Below are 7968 nucleotides of genomic sequence, written 5' to 3'. Positions count from 1 at the left end.
CTATGGAGGAGAGGGGGAGCTTTGAAAACGAGAGTCTATTGGAACTAGGAGAGCCTCATCAAGCAGTTCCCATCCCAGCGCCACATGGCACTTCGGAATGTCCATCAGAACTCAGGTGTGGGATGAGGAAAAGCCTACAGGGCGTTTGTTTTTCTTTACAGGAAAAAAAAAAAATAAGGCCAATTTTTGTTTCTAACTTGATGTATGATGGGAATAACAGAAAAAAAATCAATGGCAAGCCTGAAAGATATCTCTTGTTCAAAAAAAAGAAAGCTAGAGTTCTGTTCTAGCTCTTTCTTAAATATATATTTGTTAAACTCTGAGCAAAAAAAAAAGGAAAAACGACAAAGAAGGAAGGAAGGAGGGGGGAGGGATCAAGGTAAGGTGGCAGAGATCAATTCCAAATGTAGAGGAAGTGAGAGCAAATGACAGGGGGAGATTCCAGGCTAACAATGTCACACACACCCCCAAAAATAATATGTGGCACCCAGACTCTCCCTTCCATGTGGTAGGGAATTAACAACTGCATGGGCTGACACTTTCTAGAATGTACTGGAACCAAGGATTGCTATAGCTTTCTCATACTGGCCCCCAATTTGGTAGGAACTATGGAAATAAGTTGGCATCACATTTGTCACTTGACATTAGTCAAGGGAGAGTAGTTAATGTACCAGAAATTAGAATGTGCACCAAATGAAAAATTCTGCTCCCTACCTTCACACCGCTGCTGCTGTGGGTTCCTTTTGGGGAACCTACAGATCCTTGCCAAAGAACACTGGAGATAAAAGAAGAAAAGCAAACTCTATTAATGGAGCCCACAGGACTATATCGCCACCACAGTCACGTCTAATGCTCTTTGGAAGGGTTGAAACAAAGAAGACCCATCCAGCATACTACACCTCCTGAAGCCTGAGCCTTCAACCTTTCTTGGCCCTCATTCTTCCCAATGTGTCCTGAAACACAAAGCACTGTACATCAATGGAGGCAGCAGGACCTGAGGTCCTGAGACATTACCCTCTCCAACAGAGGAACTCCTCACCCACAGAAAAATTTCTTTCAGGTTCCCTCTTCCAGAGAGCCAAGTGGCAGTCTTCTGCAGCCTCTGCCTGGCTGAGAAGGATCTCAGCTTCCTCTGACCATGCACCAGCTGTCTTACTGTTAGCCATCACACCCCAGGGGAGCAGCCCTAACCAAGCGACACCTTTCTCCACTACAATACTGGGTACACCATAGATGCACAATGAATGCTTATGGTACCGAATGAGCTCAGTAGGCAAATCTCTGCAGATCTACCCATCGCGAGCATCCTAGCATCTTAACTAGGATTGGCGGTTTCAGACATTCAGGAGCCAGGTGTCAGCGGCTCATGCTTATAATCCTAGCCACTCAGGAGGGTGAGCTCTGAGAGTTCCAAGCCAGCCGGGCAGAAAAGTCTATTGTTTACAACTAGTCAACAACAACAACAACAACAACAAAAAAAAAAAAAACAGAAGAGGAGCTGTGGCTCAAGTGGTAGAATGCTAACCTTGAGCAAAAAAGCTAAGAGGTCAGCACCCAGGTCCTGAATTCAAGCCCCAGTACTGGCAAGTGGCGGGGGGGGGGGGGCAGTAAGAGAGTAGGAAGAAAGGGAGGGAAGAAGGGAGGGAGAGAAAAGGAAGGAAGAAAGGGAGAGAGAGAGGGAAGGAGGGGAAAGAGAGAGAGAAAGAAAGAGAAAAATTCAGAACAGAGCATCCAGAAACTTGGATTCTAGACAAATCATGGCAATGAACTTGCTTCTCCAAGTACCTTAATTTTCCTGAACTTTCAACTCCCCATCTAGAAAATAAATTAGCAACTCAATTCTGGAATTTTAGTTCTGGATCCACCACTCTGAGCCCCCCATTTCACCTGCATCAAATTTAGCTAACCCTCTTTGTGGGGACTAAACTATGAGTGCTCGGTACAGAATGGACAGTCCATAAGTTATTCATAGTTTTTCCTTCTCTTTCCTGACTGAACAGCTCACCATTCCTCCAGAGCCGGACAGGTATCTTTCTGTGGATAGGAATAGGACAGACGCTAGTTTCCAAGGCTTCCCCAGAAGGTGGCTTAGGACACACTGACTTGGTAAACACTTTTCAAAAATTCTGCTTCAAATGAAGCTACACCGGTAAAAGAAAATTAAAAAGAAATGAAAGTCAGAATCACATTCTAGAACCCCACATAATAGCCTTTTGAATGAGAGACTCTCAGCCACAAATACTGGAAAACAAATCAATTCAGCCAGAATCATGAGTGAATACGGTAGCTCCCACATAAATGTTTTAATGACAGGCCACTGGAGCTAATTTAGCAGACAATGCCATCTCTAAGACCCAAATTCTTCCTCATCTCTTTTTACAGCATTTTTTTTGGGGGGGAGCTAATTTCACTTACTGGTCCCAAGATGGCAGTTCCCATATCCCATATACAACATCAATAAATGAAAACTTTTTTCTCTCATTTTATTTATTTTCAAATTTTTATTATCAAACTGATGTACAGAGAGGTTACAGTTTCATACGTTAGGCATTGGATACATTTCTTGTACTATTTGTTACCTTGTCCCTCATACCCCTCTCCCTCCTCCCCCTTGCCCTTTCCCCCCCCCTGAGGTGTTCAGTTCACTTACACCAAACAGTTTTGCAAGTATTGCTTTTGTAGATGTTTGTCTTTTTTACCCTGTGTCTCTCAATTTTGGTATTCCCTTTCAATTTCCTAGTTCCAATACCAGTATACACGGTTTCCAATATACTCAGATAAGATTACAGAGATAGTGTAGGTACAACCACAGGAAGGTGATACAAGAACATCATCAATAATAGAAGCTACAGATACACATGGGATGTTGAAAGTAGTTACAACTGTGATATAACAATTGTTTCCATAACATGGAGTTCATTTCACTTACCATCATCTTATGTGTTCATAAGGGAAAAGAACACTTTCATTGAGTATCCCACAATGAATTTCTTTTGGAAAGCAACTCAACTTTCCAAAAAGAATCCCACAAAAAGTGGGATGTACAAAAAGTATTCTACACTGACCTGAGAACCTTTTGTTACTAACAAAATCAGAGGAGAAAGTAGCATGTGCTGACCAAGCCAATGCAATTTATAAACCTCAAGATATCTTTAAGATATTACATGATATTATGATATACATAATGATATCTCTAAGATATTATATTATAATATACTTCATATCGCTAAGATATATATTATGCTATACCTCATATCTCTGTGATAAATGACTATGGTATATCTCATATCTTTATGATATTATATATTATGATATATCTCATGGTATCTCTATGATATTATGTGATATTGTGATATATTACGTGGCATCTCTATGTCACAGGCTTACACAGCCATTTTTTTTGTGCCACTCCTGGGGCTTGAACAGCCTGGGTGCTGTCCCTGAGCTCTTTTGCTCAAGGCCAGTGCTCTTCCATTTGAGCCACAGCTCTACTTCCCCCCTTTTGTTGATTAATTTGAGATAAGTGTCTCATGTACTTCCTGACCAAGCTGGCTTCAAACTGCATTCCTCAGATCTCAGCCTCCAGAGTAGCTAGGGTCACAGTCATGAGCCACCTGCATGTGGCATATCCATTTTTATTGGTGAGAAAGTGAAGTCATACACACAACCAAAGTGAGCAGTTCATGAAAGACAGAACTGAATTTTACCCCAGATTTGCTTGAGTCTGACTCTAAATTTCATATAGCTTTCCACTATCCCAGGGTATCCAAGGATTAAGCCAAGAGAGATGCAGAATGTACTCCCCATGCATTTCACAGTCGAGAAAGGGCAAATGCTCTGCCCTACACTCCCCTCCCCTGCCCTCAGTCACTCAGAATCCCAGCAATAAGCTGAGCTATTTCTTATAGGGAAAGATCAAGAGCTTTAGGAGCCACATTCTGCTTCTCCACTCTCTTCTTTGGTTGCTGAATTTCCTTTTATCCAAGTTGCTATAGATGTATTTTCCTGTCTTGCTAATGATAGGAAACTTGCTGTTGCGTGGTCCCATAAAACATGATCTCATTATCTCCTTTTGCCTCTCATTGTAAAGTGCTTTGTAGCAGAGAAAGTGGTGTATGGAAAGAATTAATTTTATTAGATTAATGGAGAGCATCATGATGGCTCAGTTATGACTCGATGCCTTTGGAGGAGGGACTGTGTGTACATCCAAGTGTGTCCTTCATTTTGCCATTTTTTTTCCTCCTACACCCAACCCACCCGCTTCCCTGGGAAGGAAGAAATCATTCTAAATAGCATGCTTTCCAGAAATATTGTTGCCACCAGCAACCTGGAAAATTCCAACAGCAAAACATGACTGTATATGGCCAGTGAACAAACGGCAGGGGTTGACACAATTACCTCCACTATCTACCTAAGAGGTACAAACGCCATCACTGAATCCCTCACACTGTACTCAAAGGTATCCAGAAGATATATTAGCTCTCTCCTGTTCCTTCCATTTACACAAGAAAATACTTCCTGAAGTTTTCCAACTGTCTTTCAGTCCCTTCCCCGACAGAGCTCACTCATTCTTCAAGGTCCTTCTCAAGTGCCACGCTTTACCAATAGTCTTCTCCACTGATTCAAGCTCACGGCCCACTCTTATCACTGAATTCATTACTCGCTGGCTCATCCCATGCCCACTGAACAGTGAGAGATGGACAACACTGCTCCAGACTCTAGAAATGTCATGGAGGAAAAGGACAATCTACTCCCTCTCTTTCAGCGCACACTCTGATTGTACCACATATGGTGCTATCAGAGACACAGACAGACAGACAGACAGACAGACAGAATCTGTCCTGAGAAAGAAGCTTCAGGTCTGATGGGTCTGATGATGCATACCTATATTCCTAGTCCACATGAGGCTGAGACAGGAAGATAGCTGCCTCTAGACTCTAACAATCAGAGACTTATATCCATCCTGTTTTAACTTTGTGAATGGAAGAAATGTTCCCACCTCAGGAGACACCGGTGTTCCAGACAACCCCAGACATCTACACTCCCTTTTGGAATTTCTCCGGATGACTTCCCAGTGGCTCATCTAGTTCCTTCTTGATCACAGGTTTGCTGCATCCACCAGCTATATGGTTTGGCTTTATCTGCCAACTCCACACTCAGCCTACCTGTTCCTTGAGGGTCTCCTACACATCCGGCAGTGGACTTAATGGTCTCTATATGAACTGTCTAGTTCTAATAAGAATGTTTAAAGATGATGAGGCACACTCAATTTTATTTCCTCAGAGGGGACATAACCAGGCTTTGAGATCATTGTCTGTGATGCCTGCATTTTATTTTTCTGTGTAATCTCATATAACCACTCCCTATTTCTTCATGGGGAAAATGAAAAAAAAAATAAGCTCACTATAACCTTCTTTCTAGGTGGCTCTGAGTGTCCAATGAGATCATTGAATGTAAGGGCTACTATTAACACATCTCTCTTGCCTTCTGGGTTCTAACTGGTAGAGACAAACACCTAAAGTTCAGTGAAGATCAATGGACAGCTCTCTTAATCACCTTCTGGTAACTAGGGTTTCTTAGTGGAGAGGCATTACAGAATGTTGTTCTGACCCAAGGCCAAAATGAAAGCTTCCTGCTGATGCCCCTTCCCAAATCTACACCCCAAATCCACCCTTGGTAGAGTGCAAACACCCTGGAGGATGTTTCAAAGGACCAGGGAGCCTGCCTCTGAAATCCAGACCTCCAAGGAATGAAAGCCCAAGAGAACCAGGCTGCACCTCTGGGCCTCCATGCAGTGAGTATGCGTGCTGCAGGAAAGCCCAGTCTGAACGAAATCAAGCTCTCTACAACTGGGTTCTCGCTTTCACTTCGGGAAAGGAGGGTCTTCCATCATTTGAAGGGAAGCAGAAATCCTCTGCAGTTGAAATGAGGAGGAGGGAAAAATCCAATCCAAATAAAGACTTTATAACGAAGATAGAAAGCACCATACAAATAGATGACAACCCCCACTGGTCACATCTCCGTGTCTGTTCAGATAGCATTCCACACTTCTACATTGTATTATGACACCAATATTACCTTTATATCTGTCAGGCTATCCTATTAGACTTAATTCCTTATGAAAAGAAAATCATCTTTTCATTCATCCTCATATCTAAAGCCATGTCTACCATATGCTTGGGCATTAACTAATTGTATGCTAAGGCAATAGACACATGGTTTCTATGTGCGTAAACACAGAGATTCTACAGAATGACTAGTCTCTCAATAACAGAAGAGTTCACATTTGTGCATTATTTTACATTTTATATCTGTTTACCTGTCTGCTAACCCATTGGAGCTTTATTCCTGCCTGTTTCTATACATTATTTTATAATTCCTTTTTGGCACAATGGGTTCATGTTTCACAAAATTAAGTTCATAAATTTATTCCTCATTTAATGGTGCCTTTCTTTAAAAGAGAAAAACAATTCAAGATATCATATGATGTATAGAAATAAAGATCTATTTAAAAATAAATACGAAAAATGAAGCAAAGCCACTGATAAATTTATATCTTTCTTAAACTGCTATCTTTGGGCACAATCATCTGTCTACCTTAGTGTCATGAGATGGCTTAGGGAACAACTTTTCAAGCATAATATTTTCACGATTTACTTACAAACAACCCAATAACTTCCCTAAATAAGCTCAGACAACTTTGCCAGAGGCTGGTAGTGAGTAAGGTGACATGATTCAGACATGGTAGCTATTAGCAAGTCTAGCAGATTTCACAGAAATTCTCTGAAGACACCAGACGGAGATGCACTTAAAAAATAATACATCAGCTTTGGGGGTTGCAACCATTTTAGAAAAAAAAAAAGTAGAGTCAAAGGCCAAAGCTAAAAGTGCTTGATAAAGCTCAGCTCCTTTGAAGACACCATCTTGCCTCAAAAGGTCCTCTCTGCTCCTTATTTCCCCTGAAGAACTCTTTTCCTGGCAGCTAATAATGGGCTATGTGTGTTTGTATTCTTTTGTTCACAGGCCCAAAATTGGAACTGGAGTTGCTGCTACTTAGATCACACCCCAGTGGACAATCTCAGCCATGAAATCCAGAAACACCATAGAGGCCAGATGAGGCACTTGGCCAAAAACAGACCTGGGTAAGCAGGTGGTTGGTGTCTCTGCAGATCAATTTCAGAGGCAGTGATAGAGGAGGCAAAGAAAACAAATCAAAATGGAATCTGTCAGCTTGCTTGATTAACTTCCAAATGGTTGACTAAAGACAAGATATCATTAAAGTGTAGAAAAAAATTGACAGGCTCATACTTGTCATCCTAGCTACTCAGGAGGTTGAGATCTGAGGGTAGTCATGCAAAGCCAGCCCAATTGGCCACCAGAAAACTAGCAGTGGTACTGTGGCTCAAAGTGGTAAAGTGCTAGCTTTGAGCAAAAAGACCTCAGGGACAGCACCTAGGCCCTGAGTTCAAGCCTTGTGACAGACAAAAAAATAAATAAATGAAAGGAAGTAGAAGGAGGAGGTAGGAGGAGGACAAGGAGGAGGACGAGGAGGAGGAGGAGGAGGAGGAGGAGAGGAAGGAAGGGAGGGAGGGAGGGAGGGAGGGAGGGAGGAAGGAAGGAAGGAAGGAAGGAAGGAAGGAAGGAAGGAAGGAAGGAAGGAAGGAAGGAAGGAAGGAAGGAAGGAAGGAAGGAGGGAAGGGAGGGAGGGGCAGGCTAGGGGCATGGCTCAAATGGTAGAAAGTCTAGAAAGTTCAAGGCCTGAGATTTGATCCCCAGAACAAGGGATCAAGGTATTGGGGTTTGATCCCCAGGACCACTAAAGAAAAAAAAATAACTGCAAACAGTACAATAATGAAAACCTCTTGCTTCCATTTCCTGGAATCTATTTCAATAAGCATCATTTCAGAATGACATTGCCCCAGACATAAAGAAATGGAGAAAGTCTTGGAAAAAAATTACATCAAGCAA

This window comes from Perognathus longimembris, chromosome 2 (genome assembly GCF_023159225.1).
Source record: "Perognathus longimembris pacificus isolate PPM17 chromosome 2, ASM2315922v1, whole genome shotgun sequence".
Lineage (NCBI taxonomy): Eukaryota > Metazoa > Chordata > Mammalia > Rodentia > Heteromyidae > Perognathus > Perognathus longimembris.
Note: the sequence above shows the minus strand (reverse complement) of the source record.